Source organism: Phascolarctos cinereus, unplaced genomic scaffold (genome assembly GCF_003287225.1).
Source record: "Phascolarctos cinereus isolate Bilbo 61053 unplaced genomic scaffold, phaCin_HiC Scaffold_726;HRSCAF=1367, whole genome shotgun sequence".
Lineage (NCBI taxonomy): Eukaryota > Metazoa > Chordata > Mammalia > Diprotodontia > Phascolarctidae > Phascolarctos > Phascolarctos cinereus.
In genome coordinates, this window is record NW_027556098.1 from 418,291,282 (window position 1) to 418,304,753 (window position 13,472).

At 43.5% G+C, this 13,472-nt stretch overlaps 1 protein-coding gene across 2 annotated transcripts in view; it reads left to right on the forward strand.

Annotated features, from left to right (window-relative positions):
- The window catches only part of LOC110219752 (uncharacterized), a 45,375-nt gene that overhangs the window by 13,510 nt on the left and 18,393 nt on the right, over positions 1-13,472 (forward strand). Inside the window, exon 1 of one of the 2 annotated variants that reach the window (XM_021003384.2) lies at positions 7,925-8,026. The exons of the other annotated variant lie outside the window; for it this stretch is intronic. The gene's annotated coding sequence lies outside the window, so the exon portion shown is untranslated. Of the gene's footprint in view, positions 1-7,924; positions 8,027-13,472 lie in introns of those variants that run through there. 2 annotated transcript variants of the gene reach the window in all.

Sequence of the window (13,472 nt, forward strand, 5' to 3'; positions counted from 1 at the left end):
GAAATGAACATAGGAATATTTTCATCCAGACAGAAATAAATTGCTAAATTTCTTAGAGTTAAAACACTGAGACTTAGAAGTGACCTTAGACCCATCTGTTCTAGTCTCTTGAGCTTACAAATGATGGTGCTGTTGAGCAGAGAAGTACAAGGCAGCCCTCAAGTCCTTCCTGAAGAACATCTGCCCTAATGAAGCACACGATCACACTGCTGCTTAGCCTGCCTTCCCAGGCTGTGGCCTGATTGAGCCCCCGGATCTCTTACTGACAGACTGCTATCAATCGTGCCTCCCTCATTTTAGCACTAGGGAATGAATTTTCTTAATCCCAGCTCAGCTACCTGATGAATTCGGTAGCCCAGCTGGCTTTGTATCCTGCGTGGCTTTGAGAAAGATACAGCCTGTACCAGGAGTGGGGAACCCACAGCCTTGAGGCCAGGTGTGGCCTTCTAGGTACTTGGGTGCGGCCTTTTGATGGAGCCTAAGTTTTGCAGAACAAATCCTTCTATTAAGGGGATTTGTTCTGTGAAGTTTGGATTCAGTATAGCCACTATACCTTTATCCCAGTCACTGATTAAAAACAATACGAGCTCATTATGGCCAGGGACTTTCTTTTGATTTTGGCCTTTGTGTCCTTAGGACCATAGAGTTAGATTCAGGTGGGATTTCACAGGACATCCAGTCCAATATCCTTACTTTACTAACGAGGTGCTGAGGCCCCCCAGAAGAATAAGTGACTTACAGTCATAAAGGTAGCAGGGCCACAATTTGAGTGAAGGGCTTCTGACGTCAACATGGGTGATCCAGAGGCACTTGTTCAGCAACTGAATGTTAAATAATACAGTTGCTGATCCCTGGGATATTCCACCGAAGACCTCCTGCCCACTTGACAGAGACCAGTTGAGTACTCAACAATAATACCACCACCACCAACTAGAATTCATACAGCATTTTAAGGTTTGCCAAGCACTTTACAAACACCTCATGTGAGCCTCACGACAACCCTGGGAGGTAGGTGCTATTGTCATCCCCATTTTACAGATGAGGAAACCGAGGCAGGCAGGAGGTAAGAGACTCGCCTGTGGTCACACACTAAACGTCTGAGCCTGGATTGGAGGTCAGATGTCCCTGACTCCGGGTCTGGTGCTTTGTACGCTGCCTTCACCAACTACCTTATCCAGTTACGAATGCATCACATTTATTGTCCTCTAGTCCAGATCTCTCCATCGTTTCCCTAAGAATGTCATGAAAAATTGGTTAAAAGCTTTACAGCCATCTAGGTTACCTGTATCTGTGGCATTCTGCTTATTCATCAGTTAATTTTTTAAAAGGATGTACAGTTAGGCTGCCACAACTTGTTTTTGATGAATCCTTGCCCACTTTTGGTGATTAACACTTTCTTTTCTAGATATTTACTATCTTATTAATGATACATTCTATAATTTTATTTATTTATTTATTTATTTTTTGCTAGACAATCGCGGTTAAGTGACTTGCCCAGGGTCACAGCCAGTAAATGTTGTGTGCTGTGTATCTGACATTCTATAATTTTAAAGGATAATATTTGCCTTTTTTCTGTCCTTTGGTTCTCCTATTATCCTTAATCTTTCAAATATCACTTTTTAGTTTTTTTATTTAAAAAACAATTTTATAAACATTCATTATCTCTCCCTCCTATTGTCCTCTCATATGAACAAAAAAAAAAGGAAAGGGAAAAAGAAAACCCTTGTCTGACACAACAAATCCCCATATCTCCGTGTCTAAAAATGCACGTCTCGTACTGCATTTTAAATCCAACACTTCTCTGGTAGGCGGTGGGGAATGATTCCTATTCAGTCTGCTGGAATCCTAGTTTATTATTACATTGATCAGAATTCTAAAGACTTTCAAAGTTTTTTTCTCTATGTTGTTAAAATATATAAATTGTTCTAGTCCTGCGCTCTTTGCTCTGCATCTTCTCAGTTTCCTCTGAAACTGTCCATTTTGTCATTTCTTATAGCACAATAAAAAGAACAATAATGAGAGCCAGCATTATATAGCACTTTAGGGTTTGTAAATTGTGTTACAGGTGTATTTTCCTTTGGTCCTCACAACATCTCTGTGGGGTAGGTGCTACTATTGTTCCCATTTTACAGATAGAGAAACAGAGGTGTTGAGAAAGTAACTTGTCCAGGTTCACATGCCTAGTAAGTGTCTGAGGCAAGATTCAGTTCTTACTGACTCCAAGTCTAGCACTCCATCCACCGTGTCACTTAGCAGCCAACAATATAAATTAAATTAGCATACCATAATTTGTGTAGCCATTCTGGACACCCCCTTGGTTTCCAGTTTTTATCTATTATAAACATTTTTGTATGTATAGGTTCTTTTCCTCTTTTATTTCTTTGGGGATATTGGCCTAGTCGTAGTATATTTCTGGGTCCAATGGTATGTACAGTTTAAGGAATTTTGGCCTAGTTAATTAATGTGCCCATTTTCCCAAATCCCCTCCAACATCTGTCACTTTCCTCTTTTGTTCGTCAATCTGATGGATATGAGATGGAATCTCAGAGCTGCTTTAATTTGCATTTCTCTATTAGTGATTTGGAACATTTTTATATGGCGGTTGAAAACTGACTATTCATATTCTTTGACTATTCCTCTATTGGGGAATTCCCTTTTGTTTCAATACCTGAAGATGCAGCTCATCTGGGTGAGGTGATTAATTCATCAGGGGATAATAGGTTTACCTTCTACTTTGTTTCTTTAAAAAAAAATTTCTTCAAATTTAAGAAATACCAAACAAAATGTGCATTTTTATGTGCATAGTAGAATAGAAAAAGAGGATTGCACATGAAACTGGATCTATTACATACAGCTTGCTTATCTTTTGAAATATAGTAAATTCTACATGTAATTTTCAAAACTGTTCACTTTTTCTGAGATTACTTTTTGAACTGTGCAGTAAAAAAAAATCCTTTTTTCTTTACTACCCTTCTCTCCCTTTCACCCTACTTCCCAAATGTAAAGAAAAAAAAAGAAAGAAAAGAAAAATGTCGTAACTAATATGTGTCATGAAGCATAACAAATTCCCACTTTGGCCATATCCAGAAATCCATGACTTTTATTCTGTAGTTTGAATCCGTCACCTGGCAGGCGGTAAGGATTACACTTCATCACCGGTCATCTGTGTTTGTGGCTTGTTGGTTGATCACTGCATTGCTCAAGAGTTCTTAAATAAAAATAAAAAATTTTTAAAAAGACTTAACTCTTTCAAGGCTGTTTCATTACTGTTATTGTGTAAGTCGTCTTTCGGGTTTTGCTCACTTCTATATAAATTGCTCTGGCTCTGCTTACTCTCTACACTAGTTTCTATAAATCTTCACAAGTTTCCCTAAAACCATTTCCTTATTTCTTATGGCTCATTAATATTCCATTATATTCACATGCCATGTTTTATTCAGTCATACCTCAGTTGATGAAGAACTACTTTATTTCCAGTGAGTTGGGGTTTTTTTTGTTGTTGTTGTTACAACAAAAAATGTTGCCATATTTTTGTGTGTGTTGGTCCTTCTGGGTTTTTTCCCTTTTTTTTTTCCTTTTTTAACCTCAACATATAGATCCAGTAGTAATATCATGTGGTAGAAAGGGTATTTGCATCTTCTGCATGTATCCATGGACCACATTAGGTTTTTTTTTTCCGTTTCTAAAAACATTTTTATTTAAAGTTTTGAATTCCAAATTCTACCCCTCCCTCCTTCCTCTCCCCACTCCCTGAGACAGTAAGCAATCAGATATAGATACACATGTGCAATTGTGTAAAACACTTCAGTTATTTTGTACGAGATGACTTGAATAAAAGGAAGGAAAATGAAAACAGCAGTCTGTATTCAATCAATATCAGTTCTTTCTCTAGAGTTGGATAGCATGCTTCATCATGAGTCCTTTGGGATTGTCTTGGATCGCTGCATTGCTGAGAATAGCTAAGTTATTCACAGTTCTTCATCACACAGTCTGCTGTTCACTTTGCATCAGTTCATGTAAGTCTTTCCAGGTTTTTCTGCATTCATCCTGCCGGTCATTTCTTATAGTACAATCGTATTCCATCACAATCACATACCACAGCTTGTTTAGCCATTTCCCAACTGATGGGCATCCCTTCGATTTCCAATTAATTCTTAGCCACCACAAAAAGAGCTATGATAAATATTTTCGTACAAACAGATCCTTACCCTTTTTGGGGTGTCTTTGGGATGTAGACTTAGCAGTGATATTGCTGGATCAAAGGGTATGCACAGTTCTACAGCTCTTTGGGCATAGTTCCAAATTGTTCTCCAGAGTAGTTGGATCAGTTCACAACTCCACCAACAGTGCATTAGTGTCCCCTCCAACATTTATCATTTTCCTTTTTAGCCAGTGATAGGTGTGAGGTGGTACCTCAGAGTTGTTTCATTTTGCATTCCTCTGATCAATAGTGATTTAGAGCATTTTATATGACTATAGATAGCTTTGATTTCTTTGAAAACTGCCTGTTCATATCCTTTGACCATCTATCAGTTGGGGAATGACCTGTGCTTTTATAAATTTGATTCAGTCCTCTACATATTTGAAAAATGAGGCCTTTATTAGAGATATGTGTTGCAAAATTTTCCCCCAGTTTTCTGCTTTCCTTATAATTTTGGTTGCAATGGTTTTATTTGTGCAAAAACTTTTTAATTCTATATAATCAAAATTACTTATTTTACATTTTGTAATGCTTTCTATATCTTCTTTGGTCCTTGTTCCTCCCTTATCTGTAAATCTCTCAGATAAACTATTCCATGCTCTCTTAATTTGCTTACAGTTATCACCCTTTAGGTGTAAATCATGTACCCAACTTCACCTTATCTTGGTATACAGTGTGAGATTTCGGTCTTTACCTAGTTTCTGCCATACTGTTGTCTAGTATTCCCAGCAGTTTTTGTCAAATAATGAGTTTTTGTTCCAAAAGCTTGGATCTTTGGATTTATCGTGTACTAGATTACTGTGGTCATTTACTATAATGTAATTTGTAGCTAATCTATTCCACTGATCCTACCACTCTACTTCTTAGCCAGTGCCAGACTGTTTTGATAATTACTGCTTTATATTACAGTTTGAGATATGTATGGCTAGACCACCTTCTTTCACATTTTTTTCATTGATGCCCTTGATATCCTTGAGCTTTTGTTCTTCAAGATGAATTTCATGATTTTTTCTAGCTCCATAAAAGTTTTTTGACAATTTGATTGGTATGTACCCATAAACTGGGGAATAGATGAACTAACTATGGTCTATAAATGCGATGAAATACTATTGTGCTGAACTCTTACCATAATGACCAACTACAACTGCAGAGGACTAATGAAGAAGCTTGCTCCCTAGCTCCTGATAGACTCAATGCGGAATGAGGCAAGTATTTTTAAAGACATGGCCAATGTGGAAAGTTGTCTCTATTTACTATATATGCTTAAAACGGGTTTTGTTTTTCTTATGTTCTCGTGGGGGGGGAGGATAAGAACTTGGATCTTGACCAATGAAAACAAAATATGACAATATTTGTACTGGCTCTCCCAGAGATAGGCATCCTTGGAAGAGATCTATACCTTGGACAAAGTGCATTCAGATTCAGGGTGAAATCTGAACAATGTACCTTCTTCATAGTGTCCTTCCTGTGTGGACAGACAGCACAATCTCCTTGGAGTGAGTATAGATCTCTTCCAGGAGGCTTCTGCAGAGTCACTCGGCCTTGACGCAATCAAGACAATGCTATCCTCAAACAGAAGCATTTGAAGGAACTCATAATCTACAGGGAATCCCTCCTTGATCTTGACTTTGGTTCTGTCATAACAATGAATACCTTTGTGGAGCATGTAGATCCTTGTTCTATGCCTCATCCAATATTTATTTTCTCTTTTTGGTGGTGTTGGGGTTTTTTTTAGGCAATTGGGGTTAAGTGACTTGCCCACGGTCACATGGCTAGTAAGTGTCAAGTGTTTGGTCTGAGGTCACATTTGAACTCCGGTCCTCCTGACTTCAGGGCTCTATCCACTGTGCCACCTAGCTGCCCCCAATGTTTATTTTCAGAATGCTACTGAACAGAGTTATTTCTGTTGTTATTATCTTCCAAAGAATTCTGAACGAGATCTCAATTTAAAAAAGGGAGGGACTTAGTTGAAAAAAACCTGTAAAGTGGTCTTTGTCTAATAAATCAAATGTTCTGTCATGACCAACACACAATAAGCACAGTGGGCCCTTATGTTTTCTAAATCTTTCCATCACTCGTGAGATGATAAAGATGGAATTGGTCCATTGCTGAACTTTGTTTTCAAGGCTCTTCTGGCCAGAATGGCTGCCTCAGCTGAGTCAGGAAGATTAGCTGCCCCACACCTACTCCAGCAAAAAACTAAAACTCGAATGAGGCCAGTTATTGATCAAGGAATGCAACGAAAAACTACAGCAGCTGACACCTTCCACCCCAGAACAAACAAAAAGTCAGCCAGAAGCCAGTGTGGATGCCACCTTTCAACTTCTCTCAAATCTCCCCCCTTCTCCCCTCTGACCCTGCCGCCACCCTGGCACACGCCTTCATGCCCTCATGCATCAACCATGGCAGTGGATGGCTGGTAGATTGTCTCTCTCCACTACAATTATTCAGCCACCAAAGTGATTTTCCTAAAGCACAGGTCTGACCCCGCGTCACACACACCCCAAACTCAATAACTTCCAATGGTTTCCTGTCACTGCTGGAATCACACACAGAATCCTCTTGCATTCAAAGCCCATTCCGTTCCACAAACAAGACACCCCATCTCTCCACTCCAGGCGTTTTCTCTCACTGTCCCCCACGCGTAGACTCTGTCCTCATCCCTTAGGGCTTCCCTGGCGTCCTTCGAGTCCCAACCAACATTGTTCTACCGGAAGCTTTCTCAACGCCTCTTAATTCTAGCGCCTTCCCTCTCGTATTTCCTACCTACGTATTTGTTTACTTGTCTCCTGTGAGATTGTGAGCTCCTTGAGGGCAGGGGCTGTCTTTTGCCTCTTTTTGCATCGCCAGTACTAAGCAAAGTGCCCGGCACATAGCCCGCTCTTTTAAAATGTTCATTGAGAGGCAGCTAGGTGGCGCTGTGGATGGAGCACCGGCCCTGAAGTCAGGAGGACCCGAGTTCAAAGTCGGCCTCAGACCAAACACTTGACACTTACTAGCTGTGTGACCCTGGCAAGTCACTTAACCCCAATCGCCTAAGGAAAATAAATTAAAATTTAAAAAAAGAAAAATGTTCATTAACTCGTCTGGGCTCAAAGTCCATCACTCAAATCCACCACGGCACCCAGGGGCCTAAGTGTAGTAGCGAGAAAAAGATACGGTGTGTGATTGAGATTTAACGGTAAATTACTAAGTAAGCTGTTGACAAATTAAAGAACGGGACGTGGATAACAGGTACGGTTAATTCTCTCGAGGAGCCCGAGGGGCCCGGGGAGCCTCTTACTCAGCAGGTGGGCGAGCTCCTTCAGCGGAATACGCGACGGAACCGAAGCAGGCGCATGGCACAGGTCGGACGGTAGATTCAGGAGTCAATTGGGAAACTGATGGGCTTACGCCGTCTGCCTCAGTGTCCTCATCTGTAAAATGGGGTTAATGACCCTTATCGCCCAGGCCTGGAAAGGCTGAGAGGGCCAAACGCACAAAAAGAGGTTTACACGACACCCGGGGAGACCAGGGGCGGCCTCGGCCCACGACAAGAACGCAGGCCACCGAGGGAGAGTCTGGGAAGCGCTCTGTGGCCTCAGGTCGCACCGTACGGCGCCTAGCCGCGCCTCCGGACCTGCACGTGCCCGGGCCGCCCCGCCCTGCGCGCCGCCGGCCCCGCGGCATGCCGGGAGCTGTAGTCCGGGAACGAGGCTCCGCGTGCGCAGGCGCAGTGGCCCGGGGGCCGGCGTTCCGCCATTGAGGCCGGCCGGCTCCGGAGGTTCATTGTGGCCGCCCCGGCGAGCGGTTCTCAGGCAGGCGCGGCGGAGGGAGCTGGGGCCGGTGAGTGGGGATGGGAGGCCCGGCCTGCCGGCCTGGCAGCCAGCTCTCTGCCGCTGTCGCTGTCCCCGGTGGAGCCCCTGGCTCGGCTTGGGCGGCTCCACCGCCGCTTTGTCCTCCGTCGGTCGGGGTCCTGGGAGCGCCGAGTGCGCCTGCGCGGGGGGTGGGGGCTCCCCAGAGAGTTGTAGGCAGTGTCTCTGTGAGGGGGCAGATTGTCTTCAGGGGAGTGGGCTCTCCGGGTCCGAGATGGGGCAGAGTGCATTTATAGAGGACGAGTCTTGCGAGGTAGAGTGTGTCTACAGGGGAGAAGGCTGGGGGGGGGGGACCAGAGTGCATCTGTAGGGGAGGGGTCTTGGGGGGGCAGAGTGTGTCTGCAGGAGAGGGGGCTCTGCAGAGCCGAGGGGGGCTGAGTGTTTCTATAGGGGAGGAATCTTGGGGGCAGAGTGTATATAGGGGGGTGGGTGCTAGAGGTGTGAAGAGTGTAACTGGGTGAGAGGAGGCGTTTTTGAGGGCAGGACACAGTATAGGGAGGAGTGCTAGAGGCAGTTACCTGGGGATTCGGGGGGTAGGGTACTTGTGGAACAGAAGTATTTCTCCGTGTGTGCGCTGAGCTAAAGACAGGCACTTTTATATGGTGGCAGGCGGAGTCTTGGGGACCCAGACAGGTATTGTGGAGAAATGTTGCTGCAGGGCAGGAGGCAAGGGGTCTCTGCTATTGGGGACACAGGTGCGTGAGACGGGGACAGCGGGGACCTTGGTGATGCTGCTCCCCATTATGGCCAGAGATATCTGCTAAGGAATTTGGAAGCTCAGGATTGGGGAGAAGAGTAATCTGGGAAGATGCTAGGGAGCTTGAGGGTGGGGGGCACATCTGGGTAGACAGAGGGAGAAAGTCTGTCAAGGAGGCAGTGGCCTTTGAAAGGAGAGACCATTAGCACTCCCTGTGATGAGTTGGGCAGAAGAGGGGAAGGGTACTCTGTAGGCCCAGAACTGCCCTTATTTTTACACCGTTAGGTCCCGCAGGAGCTTTTTTCAGGACAGTTTCTCCCTTGCTTTTACTGGACTCACTACTTTCCTTTTCCTCTTCCACCATCTCTTCTTCTTTCCAGCTGCCCTAAATTTATTCTTTCTCTTCCTTGATGCTAAGTTCATTCTATGTATTATGCACAGGTGTTTGCCCACCACCCTCAGATACAATCTTTGATGCCTAGAGCTGTGATTTTATTGGTGCGGCTACCCTTTCTACCAATACCTGTTGCAAACACTTCATGCTTTAATAGAGATTTTGGTGAGCTTCACTGTCTCATTCCCCCCACCCCATAATAATTGGGAGACAGAGTCTCCAAATTTCTCTATAATGGGCTCTACATCTCCAGGTTTGAAGCCTTTCTTGTGTGATAGGACTTCTTTATCAGAGTGTGCAGCCTACTGGCACCCAAGTAGGACTTTATTGGAGAACGGAGGTTGATAAAATGCAGTGTTGAGTATTCAGTAGAGGGATGGTTTTAACAACAGAAAGACTTGGGTTCAAAGTCTGCCTTTGGTACATACTGGCTCCAGGCAAGTTTTCTGACCTTTCAGTACCCTAGGCAATTCTCTTAGACTAGGATAAACAAGTTGGGTATTTTCATCAATGAGGAGAGTGTCCACACCAGAATTTCACCACATCGATGAAATCACTGGTGTGAACAACAACAAAAAATTTTCAAATTAAAACATTATGAATATATGTATGTATACATATTTGTATATATGTGTACATATATATTTAATGGTAGAGGAGTTAATTTTTTGCTTATAAATTAAATTCCCTATTTGGTGCCTCATTCTGCTATGACACAACATTCTCAAAGATCTTGTCCCTGGAACCTTGGCAGGCCAGGCTAAGCTAGAAAGGCCCCCTCCTCCAATGGACTTGGCAGTGCCCTTTGTCAGTTATTCAAGGGGTAGTATACCTAAAGTCAGAGAGACTTATGACCTTGCTCATGGCTGGCTACCAGCTTATTTATTAAGCTCCTACTCTACTTAGGCGCTGAAGATACTCGGACCCATGGGAGATAGGCCCTGCCTGGGGAGCTCACGATCTAGTGAGGGAAACAGCATACACCTGGATGCAAGATTGTTTTAAGGAAAAAGTACTAGTAGCCAAGTAGCTAAAGAAAGGGGGTGTGTGTGTATGTTTATGTGTGTGAGTATAATACCTACACATACTCACATGTATACATATGTAATATGTACATAAGTATGTGTATAATATATAATGCTTATAATTATATAGCATACATATAACCTTTCCTGATATACATATATGTACATATATAATTAATATTACAGAGGTGAATGTTTCCATTTATAATTAAAATTTTAAATTATAGTTCCATTTCTGTTTATATTTAATTTTTAACAAATAAAATCCACAAGAGCTGATAAGATCACCATGTGAGATAGTATGTAAAGAGAAGAGGGTTTTGGAGGTCCTGGAGTGGGTTGGGGGGAGAAGGAAGGGAGGTCTGTTGCAGGGGTCTAGAAGTGAGGTGATAAGAGCCTTTACAAGGTGGGGGGGGTGAGTAGAAGGAAGGGGACATGTAGGAGACGGTACAAAGGCAGGAACAACTTTGGCTACAGATTGGATATGTGTAGTAAGTGTGAGAAAAAAAATCAAGGATGATACCAAGGTTGTGAATGTGGGGTCCTGGGAGGAAGCCCTTGACAGTAATAGAAAAATGAGAAGAAAAGAAGATTTCAGGGTTGGGAGCAAAGAAGAGGAATTCTATTTTAGGCTCCTTAAATTTGAGGTGCTTAAGGGGCAGCTAGGTGGTGCAGTGGATGGAGCTCTGGCTTTAGAGTCAGGAGGACCTGAGTTCAAATCCGGCCTCAGACCAAACACTTGACACTTACTAGCTGTATGACCCTGAGCAAGTCACTTAATCCTGATTGCCTCACCAAAAAAGAAAAAAAAATTTGAGATACTTAAGGGATGGTCAGCTTGAAGTGTCCAAAAGCCAGTAGATGATGCAAGATTGGAGTTCAGGAGAGAGAGGTTAGAACTGATTATGTAGTATGGGAATCATCTGTGTCGAGATTCAATCCATGGGAACTGATGAAATCACCAAGTGAGATAGTATAGAAGGAGAAGGTGGCCTAGGACAGAGCGTAGGTCCCCACAGTGGACCCAGGATGAAGACTTAGCAAAGCTGCCTGAGACAGAGCCTTCAGAGGAAAGAGGAGAACTAGAAGAGAGCAGCGTCATAAAACCCTAGAGAGGAGAGGGGGTAAGGGACAGTGTCCAATGCAGCAAATGAGTCAGAGTTGAGGACTGAGAAAGACTATTAGGTTTGGCAGTTAGGATCATTGGTAACTTTGGAGAGAGTAGTTTTAGGTGAATGGTGAGGTTGGAAGCCATATTGCCAAGGGTTAGAGGAGAGGAAATGGCTGAACAGAGGATAGGATCTCCAGTTTAATTGACCTACACCAAATATCTTCTCCCCCCTCCCCATGCACTGTGCACCTTAGTGACCTTGTTACTGGTCCTTCATGAAACTCTTATTTCCCGGATCAGGGTGTTTTCACTGGCTCCTCCTCCCCTCTTCTCTCCCTCCATACCTCCACCTCCTGGCTTCCTCCAAGTCCCCGGTAAAATCCTGCCATCTGCAAGAAGCTTTCCCCGTCCTCCTTCATTCTAGTACCCTCCCTCTGTTGAACAGCTCCAATTTATCCTGTGTATTACTTGTTTGTACGTAGTTCTTTTACATGCTCTTTACTCCTTTAGACTGTGAGCAGGGACTGTCTTTTCCCTTTCTTTCTGTTCCTAGGGTTTAACACAGAGTTTGGCACATAGTAGGTGCTTAATACATGTTTACTGACTGACTGAGGAGATAAAAGATGATTGCCAGCCTTGATAATAAGATCAGGGAAGGATTTTTTTGGATCACGGAGACTTGGGTGTGTTTGTAGGTAGTAGGGAAGGAGCAAGTAGATGAGCAATTAGAGATAAGAGAATGGGGATAATCTAGTGGGGGGGGGAACTGCACCCTTGTGGCCCTCAAGCTTGGCCCTTTGACTAAATCCAAACTTCACAGAACGAATCCCCTTAATAAAAAGATTTGTTCTGTAAAACTCAGACTCAGAAGGCCGCACGGAGGACCTTAGAGGGTCACATGTGACCTGGAAGCCGAAGGTTTCCCACCCCTGATCTAGGGGCTCTCTGCTGGAACAGATGGGACAGAATGTTGTTAAAGTTCATGTGAAGAGGTCTGCCTTGAAAGACTTACATGAACTGATGCAGAGTGAAATGAGCAGAACCAGGAGAACATTGTACACAGTAAAAGCCACAGTGTGGGATGACTGACTTTGATAGATTTGGCTCTTCACAGCAATGCAGGGGGGGGGGCGCACAGCTGCGTGGCACAGTGGGTAGAGCACTGGCCCTGAACTCAGGAGGACCTGAGTTCAAATCTGGCCTCAGACCAAACACTTGACACTTGTGACCCAGGGCAAGTCACTTAACCCCAATTGCCTAAAAAAATTTTTAAAAAATAGCAATGCAGGAATCTAAGATAACTCCAAAAGACTCATGATGGAAATTGCTATCCACACCTGGAGAAAGAAATATGGAGTCTGAATGCAGATGGAAGCGTACTATTTGCTCTCCTTTTACTTTGTGATTTCATTTTATTGCTTCATTCTCATAGTTCCTCTTATTAGTTCTAACTGTTCTTTACATCATGACTGATGGGAAAATATGCATAACATGAATATATAAGTAGAGCCTGTGTCAGATTGTGCGCCATCTTGGGGGGGAAGAAGTGGGAGGGGGAGAAAATTTAAAACTCCAAATCTTATGAAAGTGAATGTTGAAAACTAAAATTAATTTTTAATAAAAGAGGTCCACCTTGGCAGGAATAAGGGCTACTTCTTTGTGACAGACAAGGATGAAGGAGGAAATGGTAGATGTCTGAGGGGTATGTGATGAGGAGGGAAGAAGAAGAAGCTCCAGTTTAATGGCCTTAATTTTTTCAGTGAGGTTTGTAGCAAGGTCCTTAGCTGAGAAGGTAGGAGGAGGGACACTAGGAAGGTGTAAAAAGAGTGCCTTGCTGCAAAGAGGGCCCACTTAAGATTACGTAATAAAAATTTGTAGTAGACCTAGTTGGCATTGTTTTGTGAAAGAACTAAGAGTTGGGAAAATTGGAGGTCACCATGAGGACACAGAAAAGGGTAAGTGATCATTAAGTCAGAGGGACAGATGGAATGGTAAAAGGCAAAAGTGAGATAAAGGTGATTGGGAGTTCAAGAATATGGAAGAGGAGGTGGGGGCGGGGATGGTAAGATCAAAGCTCTGACCACTCCCTAGATGATGGGTGGTGAGAGCCAACAAGCAGTTATTGTGTGCCAGGCAAAGAGAAAGAAAGGCAAAAGAACAGCCCCCCGACGTCAAGGAGCTCACAGTCGG